The sequence below is a fragment of the Equus caballus genome, chromosome 26, assembly GCF_041296265.1.
Source record: "Equus caballus isolate H_3958 breed thoroughbred chromosome 26, TB-T2T, whole genome shotgun sequence".
In the NCBI taxonomy this organism is placed as follows: domain Eukaryota; kingdom Metazoa; phylum Chordata; class Mammalia; order Perissodactyla; family Equidae; genus Equus; species Equus caballus.
Window position 1 is genome coordinate 19,279,270 of NC_091709.1, and position 19,192 is coordinate 19,298,461.

At 34.2% G+C, this 19,192-nt stretch overlaps 1 protein-coding gene across 29 annotated transcripts in view; it reads right to left on the minus strand.

Moving 5' to 3' along the window:
• Positions 1–19,192, minus strand: part of ROBO2 (roundabout guidance receptor 2) — a 1,555,999-nt gene that overhangs the window by 599,633 nt on the left and 937,174 nt on the right. The window lies entirely within an intron of this gene.

Consider the following 19,192-nt stretch of genomic DNA (forward strand, 5'->3'; position numbering starts at 1 on the left):
CAAGATGCAGATGGCATGGAAAGAAGGCTGGTAAAGCTGCTAAGGTAGACGGAGTCTAACTTTATAGAAAGAAAAATTTATGTCATCACCATGATATTATTTTAGATAATCATCTGCAAAATATCTGAAGAAACGGATATCAGCACCAAAACCTTTTACTGAAGGCAAAAAGTCTATAAATGGGGCTTTCTTCCGACTCTGCCACAGTTCTCTCAGTAATCAGTTTGGTCCCAAAAGCATGAATGAGAACTTTGATGATAAGCAGCTTTCAACTGAATTCAGACATTTGGTTTAGATTGCTTCCCTGGATAAGTTAGAAATACCATGGATGTTGTATAGCTCCAGGCAAATGATTGACCTAACAGGGGTTGCTATTTTCAGAGGGAGTGAAATGTGGGAGTAGGAGTAGCTTCAATTACAGTCTCTCCTTCTACTTTCAGTCCTGAACTATTACTCAACTAGTTGCCAGCAAGGAACAAAGAACTGAAAGCTGAAACCATTGTTGCCTATGGATTTTCTTTACATCGTTTTCTTTTTCTCTTACCATTGGCAGAATTATAGCCACAAAGCTTGTTCCTGTATTTGAGAAGCCAACCAAAAGAGCTATGAAGATTTTATTAATGTCAATAGCCATTAAATTCTGAGGTTTCTGAAAAGTTTAACAGGAAAACAAAATAATTCTGTTGTTCACACACATTTTTAAAGTGCCCAGAGTTTGTCATATAGGAATTTATTATAAACATACTCAAAATTAATTATCTTTGGCTCAGTTAAGAAATTAATATTTTCAAAGCTTTTTTTTTCGCTTTTTTACTGAGTTATCAACTGAAACACAAAGGATGGACTTATTTTTCTGTATATAGGTACATTTTTAAGTTTAGCTACATATTCTGACGCTGCCAAGTTCATAATGAATGGCTAGTGGAGCAGCCAACTAGGTAAATTCTAGGCTGAGAGAAAAGATGCATTTCACAACTTTTCTAGGAAAGACCCACTAGAACTGATTAGAGAAACTCTATCTCTAGAAAGCTTGCCTGCAGTCAGTCTCACTGGGTAGAGAAGTGGCTTGCAAAGGAACAAAGACTGATGACGATAATAATTATTCCACTTGTTGAGTATTTGGTATGTATAATGCACTTTTCTAATTATTTAACAAGCACTGCCTCATTTATCGTCAGAGCACTGCGAGAGGTAACATCATTAAAGTGTTTCCCTGAAAGAAATTTCTGATTTTATTGCCCCTCTGCATTACTGCTGGATATAGACATCTCTTGCTCCCATATTTTCTCCAGCTGTAGAGACAGTAATTATCATGCTATGGATGTGCTTCTAGAAGTAGAGAATGATGTTCTGATTCTTATTTCCTAGGGCTTATTGCTTCCAAGCAAGTTAAGGAACTATAAAGGTGCTGCAGAACAAAGAACACTTATTAAGCATCTACCATATTCACAGATTTGTAGAAAAAAATATTAGATACTTTCTGTAGGGAGACAAAAAGTAGAGAATAGTATAGTCAATATACTTAAGATATAGTTTGCTTTCTCCTTTTATTTTTCCTGTAGTTACACAATAAAAGATTCTTAGGGGAGATTTCTGTTCATCTACCTTAATTACAGTTTATTTCTGGACATACAGTCAATTGTCAGGATGCTTTGATCTTGTCATTATCCGTGAATGTTTGAGTAGGTATTTCCCTCCTCCTTTAATATGCATCCTGGACATGTACTAAGTAAATATTATTGTACTATTTCTCCAGCTTTCATGGGTGTGCCAGATCAAAAAGAAAAACATAAAAAGGTAACATAAACCACAACTAAATTAGTAGTTATCTATGGGTTGGATTTAGAGACTGAGACAAAAACACATCACTGAAGACTGAAATCCAAATTGAAATCCTTTGCCAGTGTTTAGACAAGACTAAGAACTTCAAAGCTGAAATGAATTCTTATATTTGTGTGTTTGGTCTTCTTAGTAACTAAAGACGTCCCTTTTCAATATTATGTTATAAGTAGAACCATGGCTATCTTATTGTTCTAGTATTAACTGGATTTTTTGAATATTTTTTAGGTGCTTTAATAAAGCGTCAGTTTTAGAATTTCAAATTATTATCTGTGGTGATAAAATAGATGATGCCAGAATATGACAAACACTTTAATATACAATAATACATTATCAATATAACTCATGTCTTTAAATAGAGCCAAAGTTCTTAAGATTTGGATGTTGAGGATATATAGATGTTAAGATAAAATTCATTTTAACAGATAAATTCATGCATGGTAATTAGTAACACCAGGATTCATATGTATTTCTATAAATGTCTTTACCATACTCTCTCCAATGATATAATAGATTTAAAAATGTTTTCATTCATTTAAAAAATACTCACTGATGTTCAGTTTCGGGCTAGGCATTGTGCTAGATGTGTTGTGGAGATCAATTGAATAGTTAGAGTAGACTTACAAAGAAGAAGACAGGATCCCTAACATTGAGTAGTTCATGTTATAAGCAGGAAGATGGTCACACCAGTGTGTGTGAAAAAATATATTAAGGACAAGTATTTTGGGAGCAAAAAGATAGGAGTAACTATAGTTCTAAAGCTGTTAGTTCACTTAGGATTAGAAAGTTGTTCCTAATGACATTATTGTATGAGTTTGATGTTATGAAGACAGCTTTGCCCACGCATAAAAAATCTTGGCACTGCTAGCCAATTTGGAATTCTGGTCTAGAAGAATCATAAATTTGAAGCTGGATGATGTTGATTGTATCCGTATGAAACTGAGAAGTTAGAATTTTCACTATTTAGAAGACCTCGAAAATCCCCCTTCAAAATCCCCTCTCAAAATCCCCTCTGCATGTGCTGGCAGTGCTGTTCATCATTGATCAGATCTGAAAAGATCTGCTGCCTTTTGAATAAGAATCATATTTCTACTGTGGTTTGAGATATTTCCATTGTGATGCTTAGAACTATTTTTAATATTTATGGAATGGCGCTTCAGTCTGTTGCAAATTCAGAGCATATGTTCACCAGTGACAAGAACCAGAAGAATGCCATACATTTTACGAACTGTTAATAAGTCCGTAAACTGATTGTTTTGTAGCCAAAACTCTGTTACTACTGGTGTTAGCCGACATTCCAATTTGGATTTCTGCTTGAAAATGAGTCTGTTCTAAAGTAATACCTCTGTTCTTGCCCTGCATTGGCTCAAAGTAGTATCAGATTTCATTAATGGAACATAATTTTAGAAGGAAAAAGAAGTGGGGCTGTACTGTTGCTTCTTTGTTCTTATGTGAAGCCAGCATTCTCTGTTTCAGACTTTGTGTTTATTCTAGAAAGTTAGCAGGCACACAAACAATGTTGTGTGGGTAAACTTGTCAAATCTAGTCCTGGCTTTTAAATATATAGTGCTAAATTGGATAGATTAATACTCATAGCTTGTCACGAGATATTACAAATGTATACCACAAATGAAATAGTATCAGTGAATATACTTTTAAACTAAAAAGTATTTAGATATGAGTGATACCATTTTATTACTTTAATATCATTTTATATGTGCAGTTTCCTCCTCCTACTCCATTTTCTTACATTCGAGATACCTTTCCCCAAAAGATCAGTATTATCATTAACAAATATTTATTAATTATCTGCTATATTCAAAGTTCTGTTTTAGGAATTGTGCATATAAAGACATGTAACATACGATCCCTGTCCTCAAGGAGGTTTTTTTTTTTTCTATCACCCAAAGTCCATAGCTTATATTAGGGTTCACTCTCGATTTTGTATGTTCTACGGGTTTGACAAATCTATAATGACACATATCCTCCATTGTAGTATTATTCTTTATTTTAATTGCCATAAAAATCCTTTGTGCTAAGCCTATTTATCCCTTTCTCCCCCCAAACCGCTGGGGCTCAGGGAATTTTAAGGGATTGGAAGAGGTCATGCATAGGAAAAAAAGTAACTAAAAATATCACCAACCTAAAAATAAGTTCCTAATGAGTGTTTGCAAGCATAAACATTGAAAGGCTTCAGAAGAACGGATGACTCTCTGGCCTGAAATGACCAGTAAAGGCCTGGCTTAGCTGGAACTTACCAGGAGGATAGGCTAGGGAACTTATCAAGGAGAACCTTGAGTATGTACAAAAACAGGAAAAGCTGTTCAGATTGAGAGACTGGCAAAGGGGGAGCTCTGGAGGTAGGGCGTGTATGTGGTAGGCCCCAGGCCTTTAGTATTCGCTGTTTTAATAGTTCTTATAGGACCAAGACCTTCATTGACCGACCAGGAACATGTTTAACTCATGTCGTGCCCAGTATAGATGGGAGTGAGTCCCTGAGGTCAGTCCATCATGTCTCTCTGACCAGAGTTCACGTGTGAAAGCACTCTTCCACAGTGGTTTGTTTCTAATGGGAGGGTTCTTAAAGTTGTGGACTGGTAATTTTGCCTCATATCAATGCTTGATTCTTTTTTTTTTCTTTCTCAGTGGGCATCAATTAGGCCATCTGGTCCCAGGTAGAAATGTAATATGAAGGAGGAATAAAATGTTTGGAAATGTTGAGAGCGATAGCCAGAAATTTACCAGGAAGTATTCGTTGAACACCTATGTATGATGAGTTGTGCTAGTTGCAGTGCAGGATACAAAAGCAGTGAAATTGATCCTTATCTTCAAGTTTGCCGAATGTAAAGAAAACAACACGTGAAACAGAGAACACCAACGTGTCTGTGTTTTGATACTAAATTGGAAAGCACGTCCTTAAAATGCTGAAGATCAGAACTGTGAAATAAGGCCTGCATTAGGAGCCTTACCACTGGCGCACAACTCTTAAAAAAATGTATTTTATGCAAATCCCAGGGGCTCCTGAAGTATGTTATCAGTTTTGACACACATTTCTTGCTAAAATGTGGGTCTTTTGTGTTTTTAGTCAAGAACTGGAATTCCTGTAATTATTACTAGAGGGAATATCATTAACTAGAATATAATTTCTCCAGGGGATAAAACAAAAATGACATTTCTAAACTATGTAATGTTATTTTAACAAGGAGGCATTCGACAAAAGCATTTGGCTCTGCTCAGTTGTAAAGACATAAGTTAAAAAAAAGTGTAAATGACAGTGGACATATTGGCCATTTCTCACTTTAAGTTAAATGGCAGTCTTAACTGCAGTCAGGGTCTCGTAGGTACCCCACTTATCTACAAGAGGGTCACTGCCTTTATTTGTGATAACCTCAAATGCGCTCTCATACTCACACTTGGTCAGGTTGCCAGCCACCTAGGCTGCAGGCAACAGTGTTAATCCTGAGTCTAAGTTGAGAAACAGGGGTACATTTCACAACAAATAAATAGATGTTGGGATAATTACCCTTTTTTTTTTTTGGTGAGGAAGATTGGTCCTGAGCTAACATCTGTTGCCAATCCTCCTCTTTTGCTTGAGGAAGATAGTTGCTTAGTTAACCCTGGTGCCAGTCTTCCTCTATTTTGTATGTAGGATGCCACCACAGCATGGCTTGATAAGCTGTGTGAAGGTCTGTACCCAGGATCCAAACCTGTGAACCCCAGGCTGCCGAAGTGGAGTGCGTGAACTCAACCACTATGCTGCTGGGCCGGCTCCGTGGTCATTACCCATTTTGCAGTGAAAAATCTCTTTTCTATCAGTAGATGATTAAAAATAGACTCTATATGCAATGTCATCATTATGAGTAGTAAGTCTAACTACAAACCACAGAAAACTTGTGGATTTGGACTAATTTGGAGGAAGGCCAGTAGGAACTTTAATATAGTTTCATTGATTTTGAATATAAATATTAACTTGAGCTAAGAGCTCATTAAATACTTATAAGTTGAAATCTTGCTGGGACTGCTTCAATAAATAGATAAATTTATTAAGATCTTTTAAAAACAGTTTTATTAAGCAAATAAAAATGTTTCCTAGAATCAGGCTTACACCCTCAATATACTTGGCAAATCTTTCTGCAGTGTGTGTGAGAAAAGGTGCACTTAATTCAGCCCTTCCAGAGAACTGCCAGCATGTTGGCTTCATTAATCACCAGACTCCCCTTGGTGTGAAAATTAGTCATAGGCTTGTTGCTCACTCACTTGAGAATACTAAGATGTGACGGGATTTTATACTCAATTACCTGTATAACTTTTTCCCCAAAAGGAAATACCATTATATTTAAAATAACAACTATGCACAGTATGTAATGAGCCTCAGTTTCCATACCTATAAATTGTGAGTAATATTCGTCTTACTGATTATTGTGAGGATTACATGTACATTATTTTTGTCATGTGAGGATTAAATATATGTGAAAGTTTATTTCAAAATTCTCTAAAGTACTGTGTGTATGTCAAGCATTGTTAATATTATCTGAGACTCAGAACTTTGCCTTTACATTTTCAGACCAGATTTCTTGGAAGGCACCCTCAGTTTCTCTTTCTCTCCCTCTCATCTTCGGTTAACGTTTTATACAATCCAGCTGAGTCCATCTGTCTCCTTCCTTGCTTCCTTCCTTCCTCCCTCCCTCCCTCGCTCCTATCCTTGATTCCTTCCTTCCTTCCTTTCTTCCTTCTTTCTTTCGTTTTCTTTCTCTCTTTTTCCCTCCATCCTCATCTTCATTGTCTATAATAATAAATGAATGCAAGCATCAATCAACTTGTCCTCCTAAAATAAGCAACTCTCAACACTCTCTGATATGTAGGCCAGTATTAGTATATGTTTACTGTGCCAGATCGTAAAGGTGACCACAAGTCTTTGTGGAATCAACCCTAAAGAGAAGGATCTGAGGTGGTCTTGTGACTTGCTTTGACCAGTAGAATGCAGTGGAAGTGATGTTGAACCTCTTCTGAGCCAAGAACTTAAGAGGCCTTACACTTGTCTGTGTTCTCTCAGAACCCTGCACCAAAATGCAAATAAGCCCTGACTAGCTTTCTGGATGATGAGAAACCACATGGGGCAGACATTATTCAACAAGCATTATTGTTTAACAGGAAAATCCAATAATAGAAGAAATAAAAATTCATAATAAGGTATAAAATTATCAATTCTACTATCAATACTAATATTTGAGATGCTTTAACATACTCATTCACATATATTAAAAGTACACACATTTTAGGGGGCTGGCCCCGTGGCCGAGCGGTTAAGTTCACTCGCTCTGTTTTGGTGGCCTGGAGTGCACTGGTTTGGATCCTTGGCACAGGCCTATGCACTGCTCATCAAGCCATGCTGTGGTGGCATCCCACATAGAAGAACTAGAATGACTTACAACTGGGATATGCAACTATGTACTGGGGCTTTGGGGAGAAAAAAAAAAGAGGAAGATTGGCAACCGATATTAGCTCAGGGTTAATCTTCCTCACCAAAAAAGCATGCCTTAAGAAAAAAAAAGAATGAAAAGAAAATGTACCTACATTTTAAAGTGAGAGATATATATGAAAAATGTTGTTAGTCTCTGTTTTTCATGCATACTTAAAAACAGTAATAATTTTTCCTATTTTATACTACCAAACAAAACTTTCTACAAAATATGGAGTAGTATAGAAGTATGGAAAGGCTGAAATAGTTTATGTTCAAATAAGCAGAATGGAAGATTATAATAATCACATAATGTAATATATATTAATAAATATAATATTTATCTAAAGTAAATACCTTGTACACACAAATTATAGTCTCATATTTGTTTTTACTCATTTTATTGGCATTCATAAAAAGACAATATGCATGCAGAGCCTATACCTATGTGCAGGCAGGGGGTAAATGGAAAATCTCTGTACCTTTTCCTCAATTTTGCTGTGAACCTAAAATTGCTTAAATAAAAATGAAGTCTTAATTAAAAAAAAAAGACAATAAGAGGCTCTGTAATACTGGGGCAGACACCCTGGCAGTCACATATTAGACTGTGTATCCGATAATAATGATGTTAGAGACTGTCCGTGATGGTTTTTTCAATCATACAGTAACATCAGGACAAGAAGCCACCTAAAGAGAATAATTATGCACGATTAGTAGAAAAAATAAAGAAGGATTAGCTTACTTTCTTAAACTGTCTTTCATAATCCATTATAGTATAGTATGAAATTACTCAGTAGAAATCTAATGGACATCAAAAGAAGATCAATCTGAATTAACAATGGCTGATTACAAATTGTTTTCAAAGAGATATTTTCAAGTGCATACGGCAATTCGGAATGTGGCCAAATATTCTTATGGACCCTTCTTCAAAGGTTGCTGTAAATAATTATCATTTTGATTTCTTATTTACTCATTTATCTTTATCTACTGTAAAAGTAAATTTGAGCCTTATACCCAAATTATTCATAATTCTAAATTAGTGAAAACTTTACCAATGTTAACATCTGGGATAGATTTGCCAGTAATGTTTTCACATTTAGAAAATGAGACTCATTGATTAACATAAGATTTTGCTGACTTAGGTATGTTTTTATTTTACTGCTCACTGTAATACTTCATTTAGTTGTTGATGAAATACAGAAATTTCTAGTGCATTTCTCTGGTTTATGGGAGGATGAGGTCAAAATGTTAACATAGGTTTCTCCAGGAAAACTGAGGCTATAATTTCATGAGTGTAATTTCTCTAAGGGCAGGTATCAAGTTACCCACTTCTTCGCTAGGTTATCTATAGAGCCTGGCACACTATAAGCACATAATACGCCCTCGATAAAGATTTGCTAAAAGATATAATAAAGGATTTCTTACTAGCTATCATAATCAGGCTTCAGATTAGAAGTTATAAGACAAATGTTTTCTTACTATTATGCTGTTATTATCCTGTTTGCTCCTTGCAATCATTTTAGAGTCAATCATTTATAATTAGGAAAGAAAAGAATGACCAATAAAAGCAGTTTCCAACTTACACAATGCATTCAAAAAGTTTAAAGTTTGTATTTGGGAACTCAAAATGTGCTTTTCCATAGAAACAACATTAGAAATAATTAGGTTCCCAAGCCAGAACACACATTCCTATTTGATCATTAACATAGCTATATTATATTACTAAAGGAACAAGTCTAAATTCCAGGTTCTAATTGTTGATGGGCATACACCACAGCAAGAAAAAGACTTCTCTTATACAGCGTTGTCCAATGCTAACAGTTCAAAATATACGCTGATTGTCTTTGGGACCCATTTATTAGCTTTTTTTTTTTTAAAAAAAAACTTTCTCCTACTTTAAGTATGGCATGTAACTTACCCTTCCTTCCTCTTCCTGTTTAAATAGAGCAATTAGGATTAAAACATGTTAATTAAACCAATTCACACTGAGGTATGAATGATTGAAAGACTTTTAACAAGATTCAAGAGAGATATTTGCATTTGTTTGTTAAAGGAGGTCATTAACCACACTAAACTTTAGTTGAAAGAATTTCAAGCGCTATTTCAAAGTAATGTTTTAGAAAGAAATAGATGATGTTAGTGAAGACATTTCAGGGCAGTTAGCTAGAACAAATAAAGGTTTATTTTGGATGATTTTTATGTGATTTTTAGGATCATTTCCTCTAACAGATCTGAGAATTTTACAAGTTCTCCATTCCTTCTTTTTTGAAGACAGAGTTGCTAAAAGCTCCAAGTTGTTAATTTCATTCCTTTTTTAAATATAATACTTCTCATTGAAATGATATTATACCTCTTATGGTATATAGGTAGAACAAAAATTGATGAACAGGAGACTGACTGTAAATCAGAAGTTTTGAAATCAAGGAATGCTTTGATTTTTCTCAAAACTTTCTTTTTTCTAGCCAAAATAACCTTTGAGTTCTAATTGTTTTAGAATGATCGTGGTAGAAAATGGATCTCTTTAAAAACTGAAGACCAGACCTATAGGCTATTTCATTTCTTGTGACTCAGTGCTACTCCTGGCAGGGGAAGATAGATTTTTATTCGGCGACAGGGACATCAGGCCCTGTGTATATAAAACAAAAATTTTCATATTTTTAGGAAAAATTTGATATTATGCCAAGATTTCCTATAATTCTGTCTCATGTGTAAGTGGTCCCAGGACACTGTTTTTTCTCACCACGTGTCTCAGAATGCGTGCTCGTCAATAACCCACTGCCGTTTTTACCAGGATGGTGTTCAGTCTTCCTCGCTGATGTGTCTCAGGACTCGTGGTGTGTATCTGTCATTTAGGGGAGTAGAGCTTTAAATTTGTTTACAATTTTTAAATAAAGTTAAATTTAAAAAATATCTTTACTGCTATGTGGATATAGACAGCTTCTTTAGAATGGTTGATAGGGTATGCAAGAGTATTTGGAGACAATGAGCCTAGGAGTGAAAACACATTAATGCCACTGGTCTCATACCTTCTCCATCCCACACGTCCCTCATCTGACTGACTTTTAGCACAGAATGAGTAATTCTGTGGAAAGGTAAATCTATTTCTAACAATGCGTTTTGCTTACGCTGTAGAAGAGTAAGTTATTTTTCTTGGGACAAGAAGGTCTATGTTCTGGGTGGCATAAATTCCTCACTCATAATAAAAACAAGCATTAACACTGAAGACCTGGAAGTTGTATTTGGTCATGGAAATTTATAAGGGGTAATCCCTTTAAATTTATATAGTTTTCCATATGTACAGCAGAGCGAATATCTGATTAAAAGCTTTTCAAATAACCCTGCTTTTGAGGATATATGTCCTGCAAGCAGGGGTCAATAGCCTTACCAGAATGAAAAACACCAATTCAGAGCTTTTTGAACTCTGCCATACTCTATTTTCTCTGATAGTTAAAGCCTTTCTATTCCCACTAACAATCTATTCACTTGTTTTCTTATGGCAAATCAATAAATGTCAGGATATTCAATGCTGTGCATATTAATACACTAAAAACATTGTAGGTTAATCTAACATTAGGGCTTTATCTATATTTTCTATGGTAAAGAAAATTCTTTTCTTTTACTTGGATTGTCAGTCTATTATCTCTTAAAACTCTTCAAAACTCAATAAATCCCATGATAAAAAACAATCATTGTGGAACCATGATTTATACAGCTCCCTTGAACAAACATAGAGATTCCAGCTGATGGTGGGTTGTAAAAATATGAGCTACATTTCATTGTAATTGGTATTGATGACTTCAAACTGCACACAGAAAGTGAAAACTAAAAAACAATGCATACTGTGGGATGATATTGCATTTGGATTAATTACTTATATGATTTAGAATGTTGCAATACAGCATATTACACAATGGTTTGAATTAACTCTTAGCCATCACCTCCCATAGGAAAAAAAAACTGTTAAGTTTCAATGGCTCTTAATTGGTAATGTTAATAGCATTGAAGTACATGCTGAATATCACGGTTTTCAAAAAATTGTCAACATTAGGTAGGGTTAGTATTTTTTAACTTTAATATGTTGACTTCCTAGATTGTTACATTCACGAAAAACTTTAAACGTTAAATAAGTTTGTTATTTCAAAATTTCGATGTTTCTACTATTAACGATACACTATACACACACACACACACAGACACACACACACAATATATCCTTATGCCAATATTTTCCTAACTGAAAACATATGGGTGGGAGAGCTACCTGGTTAAGTTGAAGAAGGAAAACCTTCTGGCTAAGACTTTCAGAATAATAATTTTTTTTTTTTTTGCCTTGGTAACAGGTGCCCTAAATTTCCTAATTATGTTTTTACATTTTATTTTACTTTTCAAATAAGTAGGAGGAGAGTAAGGGAAATTAAAACAAAAATATTTTTCAATAAGTCTCGCAAAGTTACTAAGGGTTGGGAAGAAAAAAACAGTCATACCATTCTGAGATCTATCAGATCTCAAAAGATAAAAAAAATTTTTTTTGAATCATTCATTAATTTAAATCCACAGGATTAATGCTAATAATAGGATTCGGAAGGATGAAAGATGAATAATAAATCTGTTAAACGTAAAATAAACACAAGCATATTCTTGTTCACACATGCCCACGTGCCTATGTGCATGTGTACACAAACACACACAAATATTATGTAAGGAAATTGTATTTCATCTATCATTATAACTCCTTGAAATGCTTTGTCCCAAATATGCTGCCAGATTTTTCTCCACCGTCTTGTATCAGTGTTCTAGTACCAAATACCGAGTCTTATTGAGGTCTTGGAATTGTAGCAAGTGAAAAGTCCAAGCACATTAGAGGAAACATTCTCCAAAGAAGGAATAATTTAAAAAATGACAATCAAAATTTAAAATTTAAAATTTTGTTGCAATAGCACAAATGTCAATCTTTCTATTATCTTTTTTCAAATATTAATCTAAAAAAGTATCATGTTAGTAACAAACATTTCAGCCCAAATGCTGCTTAAAATATGGATCAACTTTAAAACAAAATCATTCCCAAACTACTTACAGGATAATGGGAAATAGAAATTGTATTTTTTAGCCTTATCATTTTATATGTTTATATTCACTAGGCCATAACAGAGTGGTTAAAAGTGGAATCAGCCTGTAAGATTCAAAAGCTACTGTTTGACTTGTCAGCTGATGTAACTTTTCCATGCCTCAGTTTTCTAATTCATAAAATGGATACAATAATATCTCATGTAAAATGCTTAAAATATGATAAGTTTACATAAGTCCTCAATAAATATTACCTATTATTGTCTACTCTATGCAACTTATTTTCCTAATATTTTAGCAGTTTCATATTAAATGACTTTCCTTTTTTATTACAGTCATGTGTCATGTAGAGATGTTTCAGTCAATGATGGACCACATATACTGTGATGGTCTCATAAAACTAGAACCATATGGCCTAGGTGTGTAGTGGGCTGTACCATCTTGGTTCACGTAAGTACACTCTATGATGTTCGCACAACATCGAAGTCACCTAACAATGCATTTCTCAGAACACATCTCCATCCTTAAGCGACACACGATTATATTAACTACCAAGTCTTTTGTTGGTGAGTGAAAATAAGAATGGAAATGTATTGATACTTGGCAAGTGTTTAATCATCATGTTAATAAGGACTTTAGGGAAATAATAAATATGAAGAGACAGGACTAACATCTCTTTTCTGAATCCTGAATTATAGCATAATATTTTATGCTATGTACATTAATTTTCTAAATAGCACAATGGGGAAATTTGGAGTTTCCCAATCGAGTGGGTTTCTAAATGTGCAGCATCAGGGCATGACTAGGGGTCACCACTTCTTTTCTAGACTAATCTAAATGTGGTGTGAGGCCAGGTTTGGCTAATGTCTGTTCACTTCTCGATCTCAGAGCACAGAGTGCAGTTCAGAAAGGAAGTTGTTTTAGGCTTTATCAGAACAAAGAATCAGAGGTGTGAATATGTGTTACTTCTGCTGCAACAAACAAAATTACTCCACTGGGAATAACGGGGTTTTGGAAGAGAGGCCAACACAGAGAGTGAAGTGGAAAATGAAGACATTTAAAATGATAACTCAAAGGAAAAGAAAGAAGAAAGGAAAGGAGGGAGGGAGCGAGGGAGGAAAGAAGGAAAGAAGGAAGGAAAGGAAGGAAGGAAAAAGCAGAAGAGAGGAAAGGTGGAGAGGAAGAAGGAAGGAGAAAGAATAAGAATATTCTCTTCTAGGTTTCTGACCTTGATCATGGCCCAAACTCCTACAACACAACTGAGGTAAATTATTGATAGAGTTCTGTGGAGAGTGCTTTTTAGCCTGACTTATTTCACATAATTGACTCAATTCTCAATTTACTACTTTACTTTGGTGGTGGGGACGTGGCCAAAGAGGATTTTTGGCAACCATCCATTCCCCTACTGACCTCTTCCTAATCAGGTTAACCACAGATGGAAAGACTTGATTTAAACTATATTTTTATTTGGTCCTTGGTGAAACTCCAAAAACAGGCTTACAGCCTTATCTGTACATTTGATACAAATGAGTGCTTCATATGATTATTTCAAAAATTTGCTTTTCTAAGAGAAAATAGATGAGCAATGCTGTGATAATCATATCAGTAAATAGGTTGCATAAAATCTTAGTTTGTCTTGTAATTACCTTTTAACCAAATAAAGTATAGCCTATATACATGCATTTTCAAAATACGAAATGTGCAATTTTCAATAATAAAAGCCTATATGCTGACAAATAATCTTTACAGATCACTTCCAAACTGCTTTGTTTTTAATTCTGCATTTTCTATATGAGGCAGAATTAAACTTTATAATTATGAACAAGTACATTTTTAATTCATTAGATGTTTGTCGTGCAAAAAGGAAATTCTTGTAAACTAAATGAAATGCGTATTTAGGGGAACTTTAAACTATTCCCAAGGGGGCACATATTCATACACAAATTAACTTGGTAATTGGCAGCGATACAAAGAATATTTGAGAACTGGTATATAATTTTGGTAGTGGGGTGGAGAAGAGAAGAATTTAGAATTATTGATTTGAACATAAAACATAACTGGCTTTTTAAGAAAGTGGAAGATCAAGCCAATTTTTTTTTTTTTTTTGGTGAGGAGTTGTGTGTGGATGCCTCCACAGTATGGCCTGCTGAGTGGTGCATAGGTCTGCTCCCAGGATCTGAACCTGTGAACTCCTGACTGCCAAAGCAGAGCATGTAAACAACCACTACACCACCTCGCCAGCCCCAAACTAATTTTTCAGAAGTGCATGAATTCTTGATGGCATAAAACCCCTTGCAGCATCCCAGTAAAATATATTAATAAATAGCTTTTGCCTTATATCTTGTGACTGCTTTTCCCCAGAGAGAAATAGGGCCAAGTAAATCCTGCTAGAAGGCAAGGAATTCAGCTATAAACTCTGATGAAGATTTCAATCAAAGGGAAGTCACACACAGACTATAACGTTGTGGCCTAGGCTCCCTGCCTCATGACAGTGGGGAACTTAAACAAAATGAATGGTGCAGATAGGTCTGCAAAAGCATGTTCTTTGTAAACGGTCAAGATCTCTAGAGGGCAGTGTATTAAACTACAAATATTATCTAGCTAAACTCCAAATCATAAAAGCATGAAATTAGTAATTGACTCAATTTGCCTCATTTATTAGTGGCTCAGACCTCTGCTTGAATTAATATTGCCCAATGGAATTTCAAGTAGCGGTGACACGGTGTATCATGACAGAGATTAACTCCTGCTTCTATTACCATACTTCAAACGTCCCACGTCCTCCAATTAGGTTAGCTCTAATCTAACATGCATGCTTTCGGCACTTTTACTGTCAATAAGATGTGACATCAGGTTTTATGACGTTGTGTTCATTTTAGGCAGTGTGGAATTCATTCTGCCTTAATTTGGCTTGGTCTTTTCAGTTGCTTGGTGCATCTTGTCCCAGCTAGGGGTTTGCTTGTTATATTCCCTGTTGGTTTCAATAATATATATCAATTAAAGATAGAGGTTAATTATCTATACATGTGTAATATAAAAATTGCTAATAACATACTGAGTTCCATACTATAATGTAAACAGCAAAATCAAGTGCAATTATATACTTTTTAATGGTATGTTTTTCTAGTTGTGATGACTAACATTTTCATACACATCCACATTAATTTTCCAATATTGTTTAAATAGGATATCTTTTAAAAAGAATTGCTAATATTCTTATGTTATTTTAGTAATAACTAAAAAATAATTAATTTTTATCTCAGAATAAAGAACTTTAATTCATGGTAGAACATTTGTACTTTCATGTGCATGATGGAAATGAGTTATGGGAAATTAAGACACTGTTTTCTGTTATTAAATAATTAAAAATATATTTTTGGTAGAAATCATGCTTTATAGAACCCGAATACAGCTAGGTACCAAAACTTCACCATGAACTTGACCTGCATCTTGAAAGCAGTAACATAAATCTTCCAAGCAGTGGCAACTCCTCAGAAGTTCAATCTGTAAGAAGCAGCCCTGAAGATAAATACTCTACATTTTCTAACTAGGATTTTTATAAATTTCACCACTGGCCAATGCATACTATATGGCAAATCATTTAAATAGGTGCTTTAAATTACTTGGAACTATTTGATTAAGAAGGATATATTACATCTTAGCCACTGTGGGGTTATAAGAAAGAAAATAATGCCAAAATATACATAATACACGGAATATCTGCTTCAAAGTCTTATCATAAAGTCATTGATACTTTTTTGTAGTCGGCATGTAATAAAAGAACATCTTCAAAAAATGAAAAGATTAAAAGGGTCCTGCCCAAAAATTGTATTAAGAGAAGGGAAGTAATTGTTACAAATGTCCTTGTTGTAAGATATTTCTAAGAGAATTAATGACCACGTGGAGTTAATGGCCCTGGGACTACAAGCTCTTCCAGCTGATCATTAATCCTCAGGAAATACTGGCATCGTATATGTTATTGTTGAAAGTATATATAGCCAAGAGTTCCACTCTGTTCCTTCATTGTCGCTTGAGTTATATCCCACCTGTTAACTTAAAGTTGAATATGCAGTGGAAACATTTCTGAAGGACATTAGCTATTACCAGAAATAATTATCAAATTGCTTATGTCACCCTAGAGAGAAATGAACTGCTCCAATTTCTATGCAAATATAGATTATCTTCATTTGAGAATTTTCCTAGCCAACATTTTCCTAAAACAGATATTTTAAAGTCATTCAGTATAATACATATATATTTTAGATGATTTTTAATGTTTAATAAAATTCAGATTAATTACAACTATTAATTAAAAGTCTAAAATTGAAAATGCCGAACCCCATAAATTCAGCGTACTAGGCTTTATGCAAGAGGCTCAACTTGAACAAAACAGAAAAGAAATAAAAGCAGTAGAAAGGTATACTCACATCATTCTAGAATGATTAATAATTATATTATCATTATTTAATGCATCAATTCTATATTATTCATAATTCTGAGTGCATTATTTTAGTTTGAAGGTAAATCATACTGATATATAAATATATATATTTAGGTTTTATAACAGTATACTGTTCTCAACATATACATATGTATTCCTGTATGAAATGGAAAAATTAGAAATGAAAGAACGTATGCAATTATGTTAAATAATTTTTGTATTAAATTACTGTAATATAACTAGTTATCTTAATTATTGCTCTTTTTTTGTGCCTTCATTTTGCTACTTCATTCATTTCTTCAATTTTTTTATTCCTCCTGTACCATCCTGATTCCATATAATCTATTCTCTGTGAGTCAGAATTTTACCCTTTTCATATTTTATGAATACCATTGTTGCTTTTAGGTCCTGCCCTTCCCACAACTTTTCCATGCATTTTTCAAAGTTTTTGTAGCAGAATGGTTAACTGAAAGCAAAAGAGTCCAAACCCTCTCTGAATTATGGTGAAAGCTTCTATCTTCCTTGGAGCCAAACCACAGTCATGAGTCTGTCAGAGTATGGATATCCTTGTGGTTGGGCCCTTGGAGAACTGTAGGCTTAGCACAGCTCATGGATCTGAGTTTGCTTCTTTTGTGTTTTTTCTAATCTCTCTTAAACTCTCTGTTTTTAAATGGTTTGCTCTCCTGTTACATTGGGTCTTAGAAGATGGCTAAGCTCCAGGAAGTAGGAAACCCAAATAGCTGGTGTATGTTCCAGTTTAGTAGTTCAAGTTAAGAGAAAGGAATTTAGGAAAAAGAGAGACAAGATGATAAGTGCGAAGAAAATCAGATTTGGAGTCTTATAACCTGAGTATGAATCCCACTCTACTAGTTATTTAGCTGATCTTGGTCAGGTCACTTAAACTTGTAGAAATCCAGCTTCCTCATTTTAAAAATTGGTGGACATGCTATTATTATCTGGATAAAGTAGATAAAAAATGATCATGAATGTGAAGCCACTTTCTCTATTGTCTACTACATAACAGGTACTTGATAAATATTTTCAAAAAATGTTTAAATGAGATTTGATCAAATCTATTTAACCAATCAGTATTCTTGTTCAAGTAGGTACTTTGGACATTTCTTCTTACATAAGATCAGACCTTATTATTTGGTGGAAAAAAGGCATCAAAACATCAATATGGACATTATCAATTGAGTTCATGGATGAGTTTTATTAATGTGGATAATTTACCTTTTGAGTTTACGCTTGTATTTTATTAGGTAACTGTATTTACTGAATCATATGTTGTTTATACAAATGCAGCATATACCTTTCAAATCCTTGAGAAAATTATTTGTAAATTGTTGGCCTGGTGATTCTTATTTTGTCTTCTAAATATTAAGTATGTCCATTTCATAAACACTAAAATTGAGATAAGGCAGCAACACTAAGTTTTCTTTAATTAGTTAACAAGCATCGAACCTGAATATTTTGTTGCTCAGGTGTGAGTTTTTCATTCAAATGAATAAGAAGAATTCTAATAAGCATTGAGTTTTAGAGATTCTCCTAATGGAGTATTGTGAAATGAAACAAAACATAGATTCATTCATTGGTGCTTCTGATATAAAATTCCACTTTTCAATACAATTTCTAGTAAATTTTATCGTTGCATAAAATAGTCATACCTCCAAATTATATTTGAGAGTATTCATCTGCAATCACAAAATAAATAGGTATAAATTGACAGGATATAACCCTTCCTTCACAGTTTGTTTCATTTTATTTTATTTTACAATACAACTTCATGTAATAAAAACGTACGTCAGCAAAAAATGGCAAGCTGGTCTTAAAATTCATATGGAAATTCAGGGGACCCAGAATAGTCAAAACATCCTCGAAAAAGAACAAAGTTGGAAGTTTCACATTTGCCGATTACAAAACTTACTACAAAGCTACACTAATCAAGACTGTACTTCTGCACAGCAAAAGAAACAATCGATAGAATGAAGTGGAAACCTATGAAATGGGAGAAAATATTTGCAAACCTTATGTCAGATAGGGGCTTAATATCCAAAATATATAAATAACTCATACAACTCAATAGCAAAAAATAGATCAAGTTAAAAAAAATTTGTAGAGGACTTGAATAGATGTGTTTCCAAAGAAGACATTCAAATGGCCAGATACTTGAAAAGGTGCTCAATATTACTAGTCTTCAGGGAAATGCAAATCAAAACCAAAATGAGATATCACCTCATACATGTTAGAATGACTATTACCAAAAATACAAGAGATAACAAGTGTTGGTGAGGATGTGAAGAAAAGGAAACCCTAGTGCACTGTTGGTGGGAGTGTAAGCTGGTGTAGCCACCATGGAAAACAGTATGGAAGTTCCTCAAAAAATTAAA